Source organism: Podarcis liolepis, assembly GCF_965112155.1.
Source record: "Podarcis liolepis genome assembly, chromosome: 4".
In the NCBI taxonomy this organism is placed as follows: Eukaryota; Metazoa; Chordata; class Lepidosauria; order Squamata; family Lacertidae; genus Podarcis; species Podarcis liolepis.
In genome coordinates this window covers 94703722-94725210 of record NC_139558.1, presented here as the reverse complement: position 1 = coordinate 94725210, position 21489 = coordinate 94703722, and the positions used below count along the sequence as shown (strand labels likewise).

Genomic DNA, 21489 nt, shown 5'->3' with positions numbered 1-21489 from the left:
GGACAGAGCATTCCACCAGGTTGGAGCCATTGCTGAAAAGGCCCTGGCCCTGGTGGAGGATAGTTTGACTTCCTTAGGGTCCGGGACCTCTAAACCATGGTTATTCATGGACCTTTTGAGAAAGGGAGTGGTCTGTGATGACTTAATGGCTACAAGCCAGGGTGGCTGTGTTGTTCCCCTGCTTTCTGAGGCAGTATGCCTCTGAATACCAGTTGATGGAAATCACCAGTGGGAAGAGCACTGATGCACTCTGGTCCTACTTGTGAGAACAGGATGCTGGACATCTTATGTGGTAAGTATAATTGGTTTAATTCACACTGAAATGGGAATGCCTGCGTCTATTGGGCTTAACTGGAAGATTCCACTGAAGCTAAACTAAGAGCAAAAAGGACTCTCTGAGCTGCTTTGATGGGTTGATATTTAACTGTTATTATTCTCAGGTAGCTCTGACATGGTGTTTTAACCTTAGATCACACGAGATGTGTTGAATTGCAAATCCACCATCTTGGAAGGGTGCTGGCTGGAGTCTTTTGTTCTCAGGCTCTGCAAGAGCGAGGATGTAAACGAAGCTCTCCAGGAAAACAGCTCTGAGCGGAATGGATGCTGTAAGGAGAGACACCTTTCCTTCTAGGTCTGCTGGAATTATTTCGTAAGAACTGGAACTGTTTGGATGTATCATTTGATGTTTCTGTTCTGTTTTGAAGAAAGTTTTGCAAGTAAAATTCCAAATGATATCTAATGGGTCTGGGTAATTCATCATTTCAAAAGGAGTCAATTTTTGTGTATCCAGTCACTTCAAACAGCACAATATTAATGTGTGCAATATTATGTTCTTAGGGCCAGATGTGCATTTTGCCTGATCCAGCAGGGTTCTTAGGCTGTTATGCTCACAAGGCAGCAAGCACACATGTGCAATACTGAAACTTTCCTCAGGCATTCATCTGAGCCTATGGGGAGCACTGCATACAGAATCAGGAGTTAAGAGGCATACACGGCATGCCTCCAATGTCCCCACATGCATGGGCTCCCATCGTACCAATGCATGCTGAGCATTGAGGTCTGAAAGAGGCTTTTACGTGCATTCTGGTGAATGTTCCTTGCAATGTCTGCAACACTGGGAAACCCATCTTATCGGGTTTTCCAGTTGCACAGAGTCTTCTAAGCATCCTCTGCTATTTGCTTTTCTGTGGACATGGGGAGATTTTCTCAGAGGTATAGGGGAGATGTCATGGTGGCACCAAGGAGGTGGTGTAAATTGGGGGCATCATTCCTGGGCCCAGAAGATAAAGGCTTTCTTATTCTTCCTTTGGTTATCAGCCAGAAACATTTCTCCTGTAAGGAGAGGAAGAGGAGCAGGGAAATGGCAGTGAAAAACAGAAGCAGTCCAGGGAACAAAGATGTACTGAACAACATCCAAAACTATGCAAATGTTCTGTGAAGTGAGTGGGGTTTTATTTGGTTTTTTAAAAAGGCCATTCATTTAAGAAGGCCACTGCTTTTTCAGCAATTGTTGTATATTTATCACTCCCCTTTCTTTCATGACTGAATTCAAGATTGTGTAGATAAAAGTTCCTGGGGAACTTCATTATACACCTTTAGGCACCAGGCAAAAATGTTCCTCTTTGACCCAGCTAATTGACATCCAATGACCTTTTAAAGTATGTTGGGGGTGGTGGGGGGTTATCAGGTTGTTCTTGTTTTTATTATGTATTTTGTGTGTTCATATTGTGATTTTATGTTGAGGACCGCCCTGAGATCTGTGGCCATAGGGTGGTACACAGACATAAATAATAATAATAATAATAATAATAATAATAATAATAATAATAATAATAATAATAATTTATTTGTATCTCACCCTCCCTGGCCAATGCTGGACTCAGAGCGGCTAACAACATAAAAACAACACAATATACGTAAAAACAGACATCAATTAATTAAAATACATCTTAAAATTAAAATTAAATAGGTACTGCTCCAGCGGGAAGGTAAACGGCGTTTCCATGCACTGCTCTGGTTTCGCCAGAAGCGGCTTAGTCATGCTGGCCACATGACCCAGAAGTTGTCTGCGGACAAACATCGGCTCCCTCAGCCAATAAAGCGAGATGAGCGCCGCAACCCCAGAGTCATTTGCAAATGGACTTAACTGTCACTGGTCCTTTACCTTTTTAGAGCCTGGGCTGGAGGATAGGAAGTCCCTGGTTTGAATCTCTGGCATCACCTCAGTGGTGGAGCTTCAAGCTCCGGCAGGGGGAAGGGGGCAGAGAGCAGGTGGGGGCGTGGCTGGCGCGCTTCCCGGGGGCATGGTCACCATCTGCAGGGGTGTGGCATGCATCCTGGTGGCATGGTGTGCCACCTGTGGGGGCATGGCACCCAGCACGGGGGGCTGCCACGATGGCACCCCTCTGGGATCGTGCCACTGGGGGCTGTGCACTCCCCCCGCACCCCTGTTCCCCCATCACCTCAGTAGGTGGCTGTAAGCACATAAGCAAGCTCTTTTCTCTTTCAGCCTCAGCCCCTGCATCTGAAAAATGGGTATAATAAATATCGAACTAGCAATACCAGAAAGCAGGGTGTTGTTGCAAGAATTACCGACATAACGTACAATATTTTGAACATCTGAGGACATTTAAGTACTAACAATTCTCACCATTACTTTCAAAGCTACTACAGTGGTGCCTCGCAAGACGAAAACAATCCGTTCTGTGATTCTCTTCGTCTAGCGGCTTTTTTCGTCTTGCGAAGCAAGCCCATTGAAGGATTAGCGGGTTAGCGGATTAGCGCTATTAGCGCTATTAGCGGCTTTTAGAGGCTTTTAGCGGCTTATCTGCTGATCGGATCAGCTGATAAGCGGCATAGCGCTATTAGCGCTATTAGTGGCTTATCTGCTGATCGGATCAGCTGATAAGCGGCTTAGCGGCTTAGAAAAAGGGGGGAAAGGGGGAAAAAACCAGCAGGAACTCGCAAGACATTGTCGTCTTGCGAAGCAAGCCCATAGGAGATTCGTTTTGCGAAGCACCTCCAAAACGGAAAACTCTTTCGTCTAGCGAGTTTTCCGTCTTGCGAGGCATTCGTCTTGCAGGGCACCACTGTATTACCATTTAATTTAGATCATAATGCAGCATGATTTTGTGGTGTTCATCCTTTTGTGGGGCAAGAGTCATCCTTTTCATTTGTGTCATTGGATGAACACCTTTGGAATTTTTTGCCCTATTTATTTTCTTCCATGTACAGTGGTACCTCGGTTCTCAAACGTAATCCATTCCGGAAGACCGTTCAAGTTCTGAAACGTTCAAAAACTGAGGCACGAAGGACTGTCTGCAAATTCAACTGAGAAAACTGAAAAACATGCAGACTTCCAAGGTGCTTTCGAAAACAGAAGTATTTATTTCCGGGTTTTTGGTGTTTAGGTTCCAAAACGTTCGTTAATGGAGATGTTTGAGAACCGAGGTACCACTGTATTTTGGTTTAAATGATTGACAAGCTGTTTGGTATTTTATACATATGCAAGCTGCTTTGAGACATCTTTTGTAGAAAATGATGGCTAAATGGAAGACATAATGATGATGATACTAATACCAATATGCCACTAGTACTAGCAACGATGCTGTTGCTGTTTCTGATGATATTCAGTACAGATCTCATAAGGACCACAATCCAACAGAACACCTGCTTGTTTTACTCCAGGGTTGGGGAAAATTAATACCTGCCAGCTTATGCAGTCTTCACCCGCTTCACTTTCATCATCATGCAAATAACAACTGATAAATGTGGAAATAAAACTAGTAAGACTATACCAACATCAGAAATATGAAGAAACCTTATGGGATCCATCCACTTCAGATCCACCTACTACAGCAGCCTCCTACTCACAGTGGCCAATCAGGTGCCTCTAAGAAGTTGACAAGCAGGGCATGAAGGCAACAGCCCCTTTCATTGTCCCTCCCTAGCAACTGGCCCTTGGTGGCTGCTGGTGTATTTTCCCCAAGTGTTTTCTGGAAAGGCTCACAAACACTGAACCTACTCTATAATCTAGAGGGACGCGGGTGGCGCTGTGGGTTAAACCACAGAGCCTAGGACTTGCCGATCAGAAGATCGGCAGTTTGAATCCCTGCAACGGGGTGAGCTCCCGTTGCTCGGTCCCTGCTCCTGCCAACCTAGCAGTTCGAAAGCACATCAAAGTGCAAGTAGATAAATAGGTAACACTCTGGCGGGAAGGTAAACAGCATTTCCATGTGCTGCTCTGGTTCACCAGAAGCGGCTTAGTCATGACCCGGAAGCTGTACGCCGGCTCCCTCGGCCAGTAAAGCGAGATGAGCGCCGCAACCCCAGAGTCGGTCACGACTGGACCTAATGGTCAGGGGTCCCTTTACCTTTACCTTACTCTATAACCTATATATGGTATCTATAGATTATCCACCAGTGCATCAGAGCAGATTTTCCTCCCCTGATAACTCTTGGGTTAAAGAGGTTCCAAGGTTTCCCGTTTAGCACCTGTGTCCTTGTAATCAAAGGAGCCTGTCAAGTTCAAACACTCGTTTCTACAGCTGTTAACGCATTGGGTGGAACAAGGCATTGTGAGCCGAGATTGTCACCAAATTAAAGCTCAGACTGTTCTCTGTTGCCTTTTTGTTTCACTACCAGTGACATTCAGCTAAGGAACATTCTCTGTGATTAGTCGTCCGTTATATGTAGCCATTGTCACAGAAAGGTATTCACTCCTGAGCTTCAGTAAAGTGGTCAATAAAAGTATTCACGTGAACTTAGCTTGAACTTAGAAGTAAAACACAAATATGAATAACAGAATCACAGAATTGTAGAGTTAGAAGGGACCCAAGGGTCATCTAGTCCAACCCCCTGCAATGCAGGAATCTCAGCTCAAGCATTCATGACAGATGGCCATCCAACATCTGCTTAGAAACCACCAAGGAAGGAGAGTCCACAACCTCCTGAGGGAGACCGTTCCACTGTTGAACAGCTCTTTACCATCAGAAATTTCTTCCTGATGTTGAGTCAGAATCTCCTTTCTTCTAACCTGAAGTCATTGGTTTGGGTCTTACCCTTTGGAACAGGAGAAAACAAGATCTTTTGGAGTGTTCATGCTGTGGGCTGCTCCATCACATGCTCAGTGTCAGGAACATGCACCCCCCCCCCCCCCAGAGCTCAGGGGAAGAGTCAGACTCAGAAATTGAGCTAAGTGGGCGAGAGACCGACTCTGCAGATGACAGCTGGGTGACAGAGTCAAGAAAGGGCAGTTTGACCCCCCCTTCCCGGGGAAGACTCTGTTAGCTCTCAAGGAGAGGAAGAGTTGGAAGGCAGCCAGAGCATTGCTAGGCAATCAGCAGATAAGCAGAGGTCTGAGACTGTGTGAAGTGGAAGTAGGGAGGGCGGAGGCCAGCCTCTCAGTCCCCATTCTAGGAGACTGGATAAGATCAGAGGGCAACGGAAGGGCAAGAGGGCAGAGGTGGGAGTTTGGCGTCCTTCCTCCTATGGAGGAAAATTCAGACTGACCAACTATTGTCAATGCGAGCAGGCAAGAAGCTGTGGTCTGGATGGGGGGGGTTGTTTTTTGTTTTGTATAAAAACTGTCAGGAATGAGCCAGCTCCAAGTGAAGGTTTGCAGCTAATGGCAGAAAGCAGCCAGGAACAGAGAGGGTTAGATGTTAGGCAGGTGAGAGCCGGCAGCTGCAGACTTCGGATGTTCTTGGCCTTGATGGGCAGGCTGATAAGGCAGTAGCTGTGAGCAGGCTGGAACACAGCCAAAGCTTACAGTAAGCACAAAAGGTGCAAGCAAACTCAGAGACAGCCTCTCTGAAAAGGAAGGGGTTGGAGTTGATCCAATAAGTCCACACAGTCGGTGAATGGGAGGGCTGCTAGACAGGAAGCAAAACAAGAAACGTAAGGTGCGAAAGTTCAATATATTCTGTAGACACCGGAGGCAGTCTTCAGAAGGGTCATTATGAATAATGATGCCGGAAGCTTTTTTAGAGCCATCTGGAGATATCTGTTTGTCTTGGCAATAAATCCTCCTTTTTAATTACCTATGCTTGCTGTGTTATCAAGCTGGGAACCTAGACTCCTGACATAAACGTACATAAAACTGCCGGAGAGTCATTACTTCTTATCATGGCTTGTATATATGTGTAAATAAAACCAGTGGTAACAAAACGTGTCCGACTAGTTCGGCAACCTCCTCTGTTCGATTCCAACCTTCACTGAGTAAAGGACCACAAGAACTGGATGGGACTAGGAATTTTTTCCAGGCTGAAACACACACAGCCAGCCCCACAATATTAAGTACAGTTTAAAACAACTTACAATCACAGAAATAAGGCAGATCCTGAAAATATACACCTCAAGCATCAAAAGCCAGGGCAAAGAGGTGTGTAAAAAGAATAATATATTAATGTAAGGCCATGGTTCAGTGGGAAAGTAACTGCATTTCATGCAGAAGGTCTTGAGTTCAATCTCTGGCATCTGCAAAAGACCCTCGCCTAAAAATCCTGGAGAGCTACTGCCAGCCAGTGTAGTAAATATTGAACTAGGTGGACCAAAGGTCTGACTCAGTATAATACAGCTTCCTATGCTCCTGTTTGTGATTTGGTGACATTCCCCCCTCTGTTTCTGTTTTCACCCTTGCCAATACGGTATATTTAACATTAGAGAGATCCTTGTATTATTGCTTAAACTGTACTGACATCTGGTGGCTCGGAATATTTCAGGATATTAAAACACATACACACACATGCAACCTCAATCTTTTCTCACCATCCGTCTTTCTCCAGTGACTAGTCCCATTCTTCTCAAAGGGAGAGGCTGCTTGGTCATTCAAACAGGTCAAAATTTCTAGACATTCCCCGCCCATGAGGAAAAGATTAATGACATCCAGAAAAAGTATTTGATGGACTCAGTTGCTTTCATCCTTGAAGACAACAATTGTGTCAGGGTGAATACCTTTGAACATTCTGCATTTTAAAAGAGGCTGATCCCCCCCCCCCTTTTAGCTATTAAATGTGTTTTTTTAAAAAAATTAAAAAAGCTTTGTCCAGTATCCAAATATCTGTCCAACTCATTTTACAAACCCAAGGAGGCCTTCTGCTTGCATTCCTTGAAAAGCAGTCTCCTATATGCCATATGGCAGAATTTCTTTGAAGAATCCAAGGGGATTTTAGAAATGGAAGGGATTTTCATCTGACTTGGCAAATTTGACTGATATTCAAGGAGGAAAGAGGGGGGAATCTATCTCACTAGGCTGTTTGACATATCTATAGCAGCTCCTTGGAGGACGAAGACTAAAGGGGGAATCATAGAGCAGGGATGAGGAAGCTATGACCCTCCAGATGTTCCTGGACCATCATCCCTGTCCATTGGCCATGCCAGCTGGGACTGATGGGCATTGCAGTCCAACAACATCAGGAAAGCCACGGACCAAAAGAATATTTTTGCTCTATCTCATAACACCAGAAATGTGCATTTGATGTGAATCAGGCCAATTCATACCAGAATTTGCAGAACAAATTCCTCATGTGCCCCCATTGGACATCATGGGGAATGGGGTGGGGTGGGGAGGAAGCTAAGTGTACATTTAATATAATGTCTCATTAGGCTCTGGATGTGCCTTCAACTTTGTAAATATCACCATGTAAAACAATTCCCCCATCTACATTCCCATGCATACATATACAGTCTTACCTTGGTTTTCGAACAGCTTAGTTCTCAAACGTTTTGGCTCCCGGACGCCACAAACCCAGAAGTCACTGTTCTGGTTTGCAGACTATTTTTGGAAGCTGAATGTCCGACGGGGCTTCTGTGGCTTACGATTGGCTGCAGGACCTTCCTGCAGCCAATCAGAAGCTGCACTTTGGTTTCCGAAAGTTTTGGAAGTCAAACGGACATCCAGAATGGATTCCGTTCGACTTCCGAGGTACGACTGTAATATCCACCCTCTTCATGAACACAGGAAGCCCTGCTTAGCCATGAAGCTCATGGACTGACCTTGGGGACATCACTGCCTGTCAGCCTAACCTACCTCACCGGGTTGTTGTGGGGGTGGAATAAGGAATGGGAGGACCACATGTGCCACCCCTGGAGAGAGAAAACGGGATATGAATGAAATAAATAAAATTTTAAAAAATACACTTTCTTGGGCTCCATGATCACTGCAGATGGTGACAGCAGTCACAAAATTAAAAGATGCCTGCTTCTTGGGAGAAAAGCAATGACAAACCTAGACAGCATCTTAAAAAGCAGAGACATCACCTTGCCGACAAAGGTCCGTCTAGTTAAAGCTATGGTTCTCCCAGTAGTGATGTATGGAAGTGAGAGCTGGACCATAAAGAAGGCTGATCGCCGAAGAATTGATGCTTTTGAATTATGGTGCTGGAGGAGACTCTTGAGAGTCTCATGGACTGCAAGAAGATCAAACTTATCCATTCTGAAGGAAATCAGCCCTGAGTGCTCACTGGAAGGACAGATCCTGAAGCTGAGGCTCCAATACTTTGGCCACCTCATGGGAAGAGAAGACTCCCTGGAAAAGACCCTGATGTTGGGAAAGATGGAGGGCACAAGGAGAAGGGGACGACAGAGGACGAGATGGTTGGACAGTGTTCTTGAAGCTACCAGCATGAGTTTGACCAAACTGCGGGAGGCAGTGGAAGACAGGGGTGTCTGGCGTGCTCTGTTCCATGGGGTCACAAAGAGTTGGACACGACTAAACGACTAAACAAACAACAATACTGACTGCAGTGGCACTCCAGGGCTACAAACAGAGAATATTCCCAGCCCTACCTAGAGATGTCATTGGGGATTGAACCTGAGACTTTATGAGAAGCTCTGCCATTGCATTATGGTCCTTGTCCATTCTTCATGCACCTGATGAAATGGACTCTGGGTCATCCTGCAATGAACTCGTAGCCCTTCAGCTACTTGCTAACTCTTTGTTGATCTTGCTGAAAGAGACTAACATGCCTGTCCTTTGTCAGCTGATAAGAAACAGGAAGATAATCTAGCTGCAGAAGACGAGAGGCGGGAGAAAAATGGAGGGGGAGGGAGGGCTCCTTTTAGCAATGAAATTGGCGCCATAAGGGAGGCGGAAGGCGACTCCTTTGGATGGCGAGGCAACTTGCGAGCAGCACAGCTGGGCGCCTCAAATCGTGTACTCTTTAATGCGTTTGAAGTGTAGATTCCTGAGGAGAAAATTAAAAACAGAGTTGTGGAGGGAAAACCTCATCTATTTCAGACTTCCGCCGAGTTTGGGAATCAGTGGGATATTTTTTATCCTCTTTTATTTCATGCGGGGCGAGGGAAAAACTTTCTGAGATTTCAGAGTAAGCGCAAAGCGTTCTGCATCTGATATGCTCTGCACGCTTCCCTGGTGATGACTGCTGATCTTAATTAAAACTACAGCTGTTCCACACTAATAACATCCCTTTGATCGTAGTCTAGGAACTCTGGAAGTGGCAAATACATATACCTGTGGGATTACTCCGCTGTCCCACGGCCTTGAGAAATCTCTAGCATAGGAGTGGGAAGCCTCCATCTTGAATGTGGCCCTCAGGAGCCCCTTCAGGCCACACTACCTCCCCTCAGGCCACAACTGACTGGGTCCCTCGACCTCCTTGAATGATTTTGTCTGGTTGCGGAGGTAGATTTAGGGGAGGATGAGTGGTACACCAACACTGGGCACCAGGTCAAGAGGCTGTTGCAGAGGATGCTGCAACAGTGATAAGAAATGGAAGGTGAGAGGCGGGGGGCACCCAATTTTGGCGTTGCACGGGGCACAACTGAAATTTTTAAGCCCAAAGTCCACCACTGCTGCCTGAACTGTAATTATGTATTTTGCTTGCATGGACAGAGGATGGATAGATGTGTGTGTACAGAAAGGAGTCTCTGGATTTTGCACCGCTGGGTTGCCTACTGTACAAAGATACGAGTTGCATCTGTTGTTCCATCTTCTTTTGCCTCTGATCATGTCCACCAGTGGCAAGCCACCAGGGCCAGATTTAGGTTTGATGAGACCCTAAGCTACTAAAGATAATGGGGCCCTTTATACAGTGGTGCCTCGGGTTACCTACGCTTCAGGTTACAGACGCTTCAGTCTACAGGCTCCGCTAACCCAGAAATAGTACCTTGGGTTAAGAACTTTACTTCAGGATGAGAACAGAAATCGTGCAGCGGCATCGCAGCAGCAGCAGGAGGCCCCATTAGCTAAAGTGGTGCTTCAGGTTAAGAACAGTTTTAGGTTAAGAATGGACCTCCGGAACAAATTTAAGTTCTTAACCTGAGGTACCACTGTATGTCCAACTGTTCTTTGTCAACAACAAATTGTCACTGTTTTTGGTGTTGAATATATGCTACATGGTAATTTATGGACCTAATAGGTATCTCAAGCCATTTGCACATGTTGCCATGCAACCTGTCCATGCAGAATGTAGGCACCCTATATATAGAAAGGAGCAAACCAGTGATATTTTAGGGAGCAGGCTAGCAGGTGGGGCACATTACTGACATAATAGGAGCCTACACAACACAAAACACTGTTGCTGGATGTAGGCTTTATTTCATTTGTTTTTATCTTATATTTTGGAAATGTACATCCAGGTTTTTTTTCCTTTATTATTTTTGGGGGGGCCCAAGAGAGTGGGGCCCTAAGCTATAGCCTGTTTAGCTTATACGTAAATCCAGCACTGCATGTCACCACCAGAGGGAATCTGGCCCTCAGATTGAAAAAGGCTCCACTCCCCTATCACCTGGATAGCTCAGTTGGTTAGAGCTGGATAATGCCAAGGTTGATCCCCGTATGGGACAGCTGCATGTTCTTGCATTGCAGGGGGGTTGGACATGACGGTCCTCAGGATCCCTTCCAACTCTTCAGTGTATGATTCCATTATTCCCCTGCTTCAGCTGAAGTTACTCAAATGGAAGTTGCAGGATGCGTATGGAAACCAAGTGGTGAGAAATCACAAATGCGGAGAATGCTGGTTCTGTTTGCATGCTTTCCATGGGCATCTGGTTGGCAACCATGAGAAACAGTTTACCTGAAGGAGCGTCTCCACCCCCATCGTTCTGCCTGGATGCTGAGGTCCAGCTCCGAGGGCCTTCTGGTGGTTCCCTCATTGTGAGAAGTGAGGTTACAGGAAACCAGGCAGAGGGCCTTCTCGGTAGTGGCACCCGCCCTGTGGAACGCCCTCCTACCAGATGTCAAAGAGATAAACAACTACCTGACATTTAGAAGACATCTGAAGGCAGCCCTGTTCAGGGAAGTTTTTAATGTGTGACATTTTAGTGTATTTTTAATCTTTGTTGGAAGCCGCCCAGAATGGAAACCCAGCCAGATGGGTGGGGTACAAATTATTATTATTATTATTATTATTATTATTATTATTATTATTATTATTATTATTAACAGGATGGGTCATTAACCTGATCCAGCAGAGCTCTATTTATGTTCTTATTTCAGACAGGACCACTGCACTTTTAGGAGCATGCTATAAGTGCCCTCATCTATGGTCATGGCAGAAAGATCCTTTGCAGCCTCTGGAACAGCCTAGAACCTGCTGGAAATCAAAAGATTTCTAACATTATGGAAATAATTTTGCAAATACAGGTTGCATGTCCCACCCCCCCATTCCCCAGCCAACCCTACCTCCCAGATATTGCAATTGTTTCTCAGCCCATTACAACCTGCAGGACTCAAGCAATTTCAGGTGGGTAATAGGGGTGGTCATCAGCCAAGCAAAAATCCAATTTGTATAGCCCTTCACTTTATCACACACCCCTCTTTGGGATACCAGCCTATGCAGCACCGATATGAGCCATCTATAATAAATGACTCAGAGAGAAGAGAGATTAATCATATTTGCAGTTGTTGGTTTCAGAAGGTGAGTCTTCTTGTGGGGTGAAGGGAAAAATTGCCTTGGTGCTACATATTGAGAAGTTTGCACACCTTAAGCCAAGGGATGAAGCACTGAATATATTTTGGAAAATAACTTTGTTCTTCCCCCATTCTGCATATTTTTCAAATGATGTTTAGGAGTATGCACAGCTTTGCAGCAGAAATACATTGCGCTAGGGCTGCCATACACACAGGATTTCCTGGACATTGCTGGCATTCCTCTGTCGGAAGTAGCGTCCGGACAGAATTTCATGAAATCGGTAAAAATGTCTGGCAAAACTCTGGGCATATAGAAGAGTTTATGTTATGGTGACATTCTTTAAAATAGCTCAAAAACTTCAAAAAGGCTCAACAACATTTTGTCTGGATTTTCATTTTTTGAAATATGGCAACCCTACATTATGCTGTTATTATACAGTGGTACCTTGGGTTACATACGCTTCAGGTTACAGGCGCTTCAGGTTACAGACTCCGCTAACCCACAAATAGTACCTCGGGTTAAGAACTTTGCTTCAGGATGAGAACAGAAATTGTGCTCCATTGGCGTGGCGGCAGCGGGAGGCCCCATTAGCTATAGTGGTGCTTCAGGTTAAGAACAGTTTCAGGTTAAGAACGGACCTCTGGAACGAATTAAGTACCGTATTTTTTGCACCATAACACTCACTTTTTTCCTCCTAAAAAGTAAGGGGAAATGTCTGTGCGTGTTATGGAGGGAATGCCTACGGGTGGCATGCCTACGGATTTTCCTCCTCTAAGAACTATGTGCGTGTTATGGTCGGGTGCGTGTTATAGAGCGAAAAATACGGTACTTAACCCGAGGTACCACTGTACATATTTTCCACTCCACCTGGGCAGTATTACACATTCCCCAACCAATGTGTTCTCATATCTTCCGATGTCACTTGGAAAATGCATACTGCATAAATGCATACTGCATGGACATATCATCTCTCGGTCTCCTCTTTTCCAGGCTAAACATATCCAGTTCCTTCAACCATTCCTGTTTCCAGACCCTTGATCATCTTGGTTGCCCTCCTCTGCACACCTTCCAGCTTGTCAACATCCTTCTTAAATTTTGGCACCCAGAACTGGACACAGTATTCTAGGTTTGGTCTGGCGAAGATAGAATAGACTTCCGTTGACACAGCCTTGAACTGCATTAGCTTTTTTTTGCTGCTTCATCACACTGTGGACTCATAGATCTCTTTCACATGTATTGATGTGAAGCCAGGTGTCCTGTACCCTATGTTTGTGTGCCTGATTATTCCTGCCTAAGTGCAGAACATGGACTGCAAGAAGATCAAAACCTCTCCATTCCTAAGGAAATCAGCCCTGAGTGCTCACTGGAAGGACAGATCCTGAAGCTGAGGCTCCAAGACTTTGGCCACCTCATGAGAAGAGAAGACTCCCTGGAAAAGACCCTGATGTTGGTAAAGATGGAGGGCACAAGGAGAAGGGGACGACAGAGGATGAGATGGTTGGACAGTGTTCTCGACGCTACCAGCATGTGTTTGACCAAACTACGGGAGGTAGTGAGGTACTGGAAGACAGGAGTGCCTGGCGTGCTGTGGTCCATGGGGTCACAAAGAGTCGGACACGACTAAATGACTAAACAAGTGCAGAACCTTACATTTGTCCCTCTTTGAAATTAAAATGTGTTTTATTCATTTTAATTTGTAGTTTTAAATATTCTGAAGTTCAGGGGGAAATAACAAGCAGAGGCACTTTTGGGGACTTCAGGTAAGGGGTCTAGGAGGTTTACAGTGGCAGGGCCAGGCATTCACAGCAAGGCTTGTGGAACCTCCTGCAGGCTAATAGGCATGTGGAAATATTTATATATATGAAACTTCTACCATATGTGGTGGACATGGCACAAGGCAGAAAGCTAGTGGTCTGCGATAATTGAGGTGATAAAATAAAATATATCAAATAATCTCTGATATTCTTCATCTGAGGCCTCCTCATCTGAGGGAGCTTTGGAGGGTCGTGATAAGAGAAAGGGGCTTTTCAGTTGTGGCTCCCTACTGGTAGTTACAAAGGATTTCTGGCTCCCAATTCTTTAACAACAGGAACAACAAAATGACTCTCCTCCTTACATACACGTACTACTAAAATGAAGAAAGCTGGGGGAAGGCATACACAGAAGCGACTTTTTCGTTTGGAAGGGCTGTGAATTCAAAACAAATCCCTGCAGTTAATAATTCTTTGGCACTAGGCTCTCTGCTTGATGGACCTCAGAGTTTTAAGAGAAAAACAAGGAACATCTTAGAAGTCCAATGCTGCCCCAACATTGCTACCTAGGGGATTTTGTGGGGAGTGTGGGCAATGCCAGCCAGGCTACCATAGAGGAGTGCTGGCCAAAACAGTTTAAGAAAAGTCTCCCTTCCAAAAACAATATATTTCACCATGCCTGCGATTTCTGAAATGCCTCCCTGTCCCCACCCCCACTGCCCATCTTCCACCTAAGAATGGGCTGGCGAATTTTGCAACAGCCATGAACCACCATAAGTTAGAGTGATAAGTCTCAGCCTCGAGCCCCATATTTCTTGATTCAAAACCCAGAGTCCCTGACGGCATCTTTCATCTTCCATTCGATTTACTTGGTCATCAACAGCAAGCATCCTCATCCGTTCCCGGTCCTCAGTTTTCGCAACTCTAGTTCAGACCTTATGTCTGTGGCGCGATCCTGCTTTCTAAACATACTATGCCACAATTTTAGTGCTGCTATTTTCATTGAAGGGAGCAACCTGCAATCAAATGCAGCACGTTTTGCTTTCATTTGTCAATCCCTTTTGTGAAAAAAGACGGGGGGGGGGAGTGCTGTGTTTCCTGCAACCTAGCAACGCAACTTACAGTTTTAAATAAAGGTAAAGGTAAAGGTACCCCTGCCCAGACGGGCCAGTCGTGTCCAACTCTAGGGTTGTGCGCTCATCTCACTTAAGAGGCTGGGAGCCGGCGCCGTCCGAAGACACTTCCGGGTCACGTGGCCAGCGTGATGAAGCTGCACTGGTGAGCCAGCACCAGTGCCGTACACGGAAACGCCGTTTACCTTCCAGCTATAAAGTGGTACCTGTTTATCTACTTGCACTTAGGGGTGCTTTTGAACTGCTAGGTGGGCAGGAGCTGGGACCGAACGACGGGAGCTCACCCCGCCACGGGGATTCGAACCGCCGACCTTACGATCGGCAAGTCCTAGGCACTGAGGTTTTACCCACAGCGCCACCCGTGTCCCCCACAGTTTTAAATACCTGGCAACAAAACAAAATGAAGTTCATTTAGACCTGCGTTTCATTAACACACCGCATAACTTAATGCAATCAAATGCAGGTCCATAGCTTCAGGTTGTGCAGGTCTGATATGGAGCAAAATATGATATAAGAAAATAGTTGTTGGGATGCAGCCAAGGAACCGGAAGCAATTGGCAGGCCCCCAGCAGGCCCCAGCCGGTGTGCCGGGTGATCTCCAGTTCTTGGATCAGCATGAAACTGTGACCCTAGCTTCAGAAGCCTTTAGAAGCTGGGCACAGACACTCAGCAGAGTAAATAACACTGCACAACAGAAGTGGCAGGGAGAGGCTGCGTTGAGCATATTTACAAGCAGTTTTTTCAGCATCAGGACAAAAGGAAAAACATGTCTTCTCCCCTTCATGTCCAAAGCAAGCAGCATAAGCAAACGCTATACACAAACAGAAGTTCCCAGCAAGCTGTGCTGGAGTGTAAACAGACATGTGACACACAACAGTCTCATGCCTGTCCCTTAAGGTGGAATGGAATATTCTAACACTTCCCTCAACTGGACAGAAGCTTCCTGGACTTTGGAAAGGAGGTGCTGGGGGAACATTTAGGGGACTAGCCCAGTCCCCCTAGTAAACTGACCGCACCCCACTGTCGCCCATGGTCACTGCCTGGGAAGTGTGAAGCCACCTGTGCCTCTTCAGGTATTAGCAGAGGAGGAGGAAGCAGGACCCTTAAGGAGGAGGAGGCAGGGAGCACCATTTTCTGGCCAGGCACGATGGGAGTTGTAGTCTATCCACGTCTGGGTGGGGACAAAGGGTTCTCCAGCAGCTCTGGGGTGTTTGATTTGGTTATGAGGAATGGCGGAGGAGAAATTGGGGCAGAATAGTATTCTTTTTGTACTTCACTGGCATGGCCTCTTGTACAAAATGGTCGGCGGCGTTGTGCTACGGAAAAGGCTCCCGTTTTGCTTGTCGTGGAAAAGCGGCGGTAGTTCAGCAGCCCCTGAGCTTTTTGCAGGGCCCATTCAGCCACCCAAACTCCTGCATAGAGATAAGAACAGAAGGAGATCCTGCTGGATCACACCAATGGCTCATCTAGTGCTATGTCCTGTTCTCACCGTGGCCATCCAGATTCCTGGGGGAAATCAGCAAGTGGGATTTGAACAAAATACCTTCCTCCCTTCCTGTGGTTTCCAGCAGCTGGTATTCAGAAGCATCACTGCTTCAAACTGTGGAGGCAGAGCCATCAATAGTACTCATCCATAGCCCTCCCTTCCACCTCCTGCAGAGGTGAGTTCCACAGTTTACCTGAGTGCTGTGTGAAGAAGCACTTTCTTTTATCTGTCCTGAATTTTCTAACATACAACTACAGGGAAGCTTCACTATACAGTGGTACTTTGGGTCTCGAACTTAATCCGTTCTGGGAGTCCGTTCAACTCCCGAACCATTCAAAAACCAAGGTGCGGCTTCCGATCGGCTGCAGGAGCAAACCGGAACGCAGCATTAGGGAGCCGATTTCTTCAACAACTAAGCCTTTCGGGAACCAAGGTACCACTGTATTTACAATATTATACAGTGGTACCTCGGGTTACAGATGCTTCAGGTTACAGACTCTGCTAACCCAGAAATAGTACCTAGGGTTAAGAACTTTGCTTCAGGGTGAGAACAGAAATCGCGCAGCGGCAGCAGGATGCCCCATTAGCTAAACTTTTCCCTTAGGTTAAGAACAGTTTCAGGTTAAGAACGGACTTCCAGAATGACTTAACCCGAGGTACCACTGTATACCAGTACTTCCTATGTTCCAGGAATGTTTTGCTACACAAAACTGGGGAACCTCTGGCCCAGGGGTCAGCTGGGGTCTCCAGTCCCCATGATCTGGCCTTTGATATTCTTTCTAGGGCACACCCCTCAGCAGACTGAACATTTGAAGGCTACTGAATTGGTTACTGCAGCTCTTCCACATGAAGTCCTCAGTCACCTGGTGCTAAAAACTGAGTCTAGTTCTGTCCTATGCAGGCAGTGGCAGGTGGCAGGGCAGAGTGGGGAGTAGCCAGCGTTTTTCACCTGGCTGCCCAATGCAGAGGTCACTTCTGGTGATTGAATACGTAACAGGCAGGTGGCAAGAAGGCCAGTATGGTGCGGGTGCGATGGCGGGAACAGTGCATTGGCTCTGTCACTGCACCCCCACTCTGCTGACCTCCTTATTTCTTCACCATTCCTCCTCTCTCCCTTTCAGTCACCAGTAGTGACCTCCATGTTGCAAAGCCAGGTGAGCAACATTGCCCAAGTCACGGCATGCCTGTCAACTGTTCTGAAAAAACAGGGACACCCCACTTTTTTCATGCAAGAGTATGGACAGTACATTTTGGGTGCCTTGCTTTTTCGTAATTTCAAACTGAGATCTTGCCCAGCCCCCCCCCCAAAAAGTGTTGTTGTTTTTGTTACGCGATCACACGTGGCACCCCCCAAATGTGCATCTTGGGGAGTCGTGCCCCCAAAGTGCCTTATCTGGGTTTGCAATCTTGTGCAGCACCCCAAAGGATGCATTTTGGGGTGCCAGGTCCGACAACTGTTTTTGTCCAGGTCTGCAATCTCACACGGAATCACAAGCCCCGTGTGGGATTTCAGACCTGGAAGATGGTGTTCTGAATTGGGACCACGTTGTGTTGAAGGGTGCGACACTGCACACCACTGTTTGCAAGTAAATGCAGGCTAGAGAGAAAGGAACCACTCAGTTTGTAAAAGCTCCATTATAGGCCACCTTCTCCACAATCTCCTCCTTCTTATTTAACACTCCCAGAACTCTTCTGCCACCCAAGAATCCGACCACTTATCCGCCACTAGAGACTTCTTCCAGGGTGTATTAGCAAGGGGTATACTGCTGCATTTAATATTGCAATCCCCACCCCAAAAAACTTACTCATAGTAGGACCAGATCTTTTGGAAAACACAAGACTTGAGGATAACTAGGAATAGCTACAATGAAACTGGTTGGGGTTTTTTTCCAGATGCTGTTCCTATTGAGAGCAGTAGCTCATCTCATCTGGATACTTGATACTTCAGGGTGCATTGTTTTATACACACAACCATCAGCTTTGTTTATGAAGCACAAAGCGCACACCAGCAGTTCCTTCCAACAGTGTAATGATTGAATTCTTAATTATTTACATGTTGTGGCTGACCCAGTTATTCAGGTACAGGAACGAGAGGGAGATAGCAGGCGTTGATAGCTCAGATCAGATTTGTCAGTCGGTATGAGTACAACCAATTAACAAAGGAAATTAGTACATTCTAAATTGAAGTGAGAGGAAAGCAGGACCTTTTTGTAAACATGTTCAACAGCAGCCAAAAGCACCATTCCATCGACTAATTTTTCACTGATTATTTAAAAGGAGGTGAAAGTATCCAGGGAGCCTCATCCTTGCTTGGAACTACATTTGCTGCCAGTGATCTTATCATCCAGACCAAGGCGATTGGCTATCTAAAGTTGTGACATCATCACATTCACCACGGGATTCCCAGTTGATGCAAATACACGAAGAGGAGGAAACTTACAGTGATGAGACAAAAATTGGAGCCTTCCATTTTTTTCTGTTGCTTTCAAGAATGCCTGTTGACAGTAAGTAGAAGACTCAGACTAAAGCCCTGCCTTTCCAACGCAAAACCTACTCTGCATCAATAGCAAAACTACAATTCCCATCACTTCCTTTGAGAATGCAGGGTGTGAGCATGCCCAGAAGATTTCAAATGTCGGTAGCTAAAAACTGGAAAGAGATCAATCTTGGCTCCTTTGAGCCCACGCAGCTGAAGTTTTTTGCTCCTCACCTTTCACAATTTGCAAGTTTAGGAAAGTGTGGGGAAGTCAGAGAAAAGCGACAAAACAAAGAATTGATGATCTTGGAATAATTCCCCCAGGGTGGGTTGGAAAAACCTAGACTATTCTGAACTGAGACAGGAGGGTTTCACACAACACTACTTCGTTTATATTAGCTAGCTAAGAAGTTGTTTTTTAAGCTATCATCTCTTCTGGTTTTTTGGTCTTTTTTATTTTAGATACCTTGTTCATTATCTAGAGGATGAAATTCTATGCTTTTTATTATGGCCACAGATGAGCATAAATGCAATGGAAAAAAGCATTATTCAATAAATTCAAACTTATTCTTACTGCATTTGTAACCCCCTCCCCCAGCAGTCTCAATCTGACACCTGTTAAACTCCCAGTTAACAGATTCAGGTATTTCCTTAAATCCATCAAACATTTTAATCAATTTTTTTGAAGGCGGATAATAAAATAAAAACTGAATTTGACAGACCTGCCTTCTGCTGTTTCACCAGAATATAAACAAACAGGGAGCAAAAGGAATACTATTAAATCTTCCTTGTAGCAGTACAGTAAAACACTGAATCCAGCTAATGTTAAAGCATGCCTATATTTATAAAGATTTAGCACTTCTAAATATTTTGCTTTAATCCCCTAACTGGGATTCACACCCACAAAGAACAGGGAACAGTTTTTCATTGCAAGAGATCGTGTATTTTCAAGGTTTAAATCCCCATTCCTTTGTCCAAAGGTAAAATGTTAGCCTGATTAGTTCCCATCATTATCAAAACCTTGGGGGGGGGGGACCCACAGTGTATTACTTGTTCTAAAGCAGTTTTGATCCATGAAGAAACAAAAGTACCATTACTTATGTTTATTCCATCATTATAATCACATTAAATCATTATTATATAATCCCATTTGGACAGAGTCTGTTTTTAATGTATTTTATGAAGCACCTAGTGTGTGTTTTATGTACTCCACAAATAATGGCAATTAAAACTATTACCACATCCATCTGACAACCAAAGGATCAAGAATTATCCCCCCCCCAAAAAAAAAAAAAATTCTCTATAAAAATCTCAGTAGCATAACCATCACCGAAGTTGCCCAGGAATGACTGTTAAAACAGGACAGGAAATTCTTGATATCTAAAGCAGAGGTGGGAAACATGTGGCCCTTCAGATGCTACTACAACTCCCATAATCTCTGATCATTTAACAGGGTGACTGGGGCTGATGGGACCTGGAGTCCATTAACTGGAGGTCCAGAGGTTTCTCACCACTGATCGAAAGATTCGGTACACGAGCATCATTTAACTGGGCCCGGTGCAAACTTCCTACAAGTGACTTCATCCTCAAAATCCCTTTGCTGCTTTGAAAAAATATGGAAGCCCAACTGGCGTCCTTTAGGTACATAGTATGACGTCGCCACTCTCAACACCAAGGAAGCCTGTAAACATGCCCTGCTCTAGTGGGGATCCCATAACCCCATTGCTTAGCTGCACACAGTTGCTTCACAAGTGACCCATCGTGTATTGTGTATCTGATGGGCCAGTTGAACTGTGGTGCATGTTTAATACACAACTGGCTTCTGGATGTACTGTGATGAGGTTGCACCTTACAGTAAGAATAAGTTTCCACTCCTGGGAATGCAAAGTATTCAAAGGCATTTGAGATAGCTATACAACATAATCATGGGACCTCTTTAGAGCAGACCTAGACACATCAAGCTGAACACCACCACCTGTGGCCCTCCAGATGGAGTTGGGATCCACAAATCTCCGTCATCATTGGCCAGTGATCAAGGAGGATGGGAGTTGTAGTGCAGTAATATATGGAGAGCCAGTGGTGGAGGAAGGGGGTGCAGACCACCCCAGGTGTCATCACTGAGGGGGGTGACAAAAATATGAGTTTTCTTTAAAACTGGGCTCACGGAACTTTTTAGTTCAGTCAACAAACGTAACAAAACACGGTTGGCACTGGGCACCACACCACGGTGGCTGGTACTTACTGCGAGGCCTACAGCATGCCCAAGCCATGCGTCTCTCCTGGGAGTGACATGGTAGCTTGGGCACTTGCAGGCTCATGACTGCCTGAAATGGCAGCGTGGGGCTTGCATCTGCCCACAGCCTCTCCCTCAGCCACCCTACAGCTGAGGGGGAGGCAGTGGAGAGGCTCCACGAAGCTTGCCCTGCCCCCATGGGTAGCTTGCCCTGCCCCCAGCTGCAGGACACGTGAGCCGCACCGAGAACCCAAGCAGCTAGCTACGCCACTGTGGAGAGCCAGATGTTCCCCAGCCCTAATCTAAAACATCCCTTGGGTTCTTGATAAATCTCTTGCTGCAGCCACTGCCTGAGACTCAAAAAACAGAATAGGACCACCATACACAACTCCACACACAACTGGTGGGCTAAACCCAGTTTGGCCAGTGACAAATTGCTCAGGCCTTCTTTAGAGGAGATCGGAGATTTCCAAAATCCCACTAAGACATATGTCTCCTTTATCAAATTCCAAATGTTCAGTAGAAGACAACATGCAA

At 45.7% G+C, this 21489-nt stretch overlaps 1 protein-coding gene across 6 annotated transcripts in view; it reads right to left on the bottom strand.

The window, feature by feature from the left end:
- The window catches only part of TENM4 (teneurin transmembrane protein 4), a 1515223-nt gene that overhangs the window by 1376766 nt on the left and 116968 nt on the right, over positions 1–21489 (bottom strand). The window lies entirely within an intron of this gene.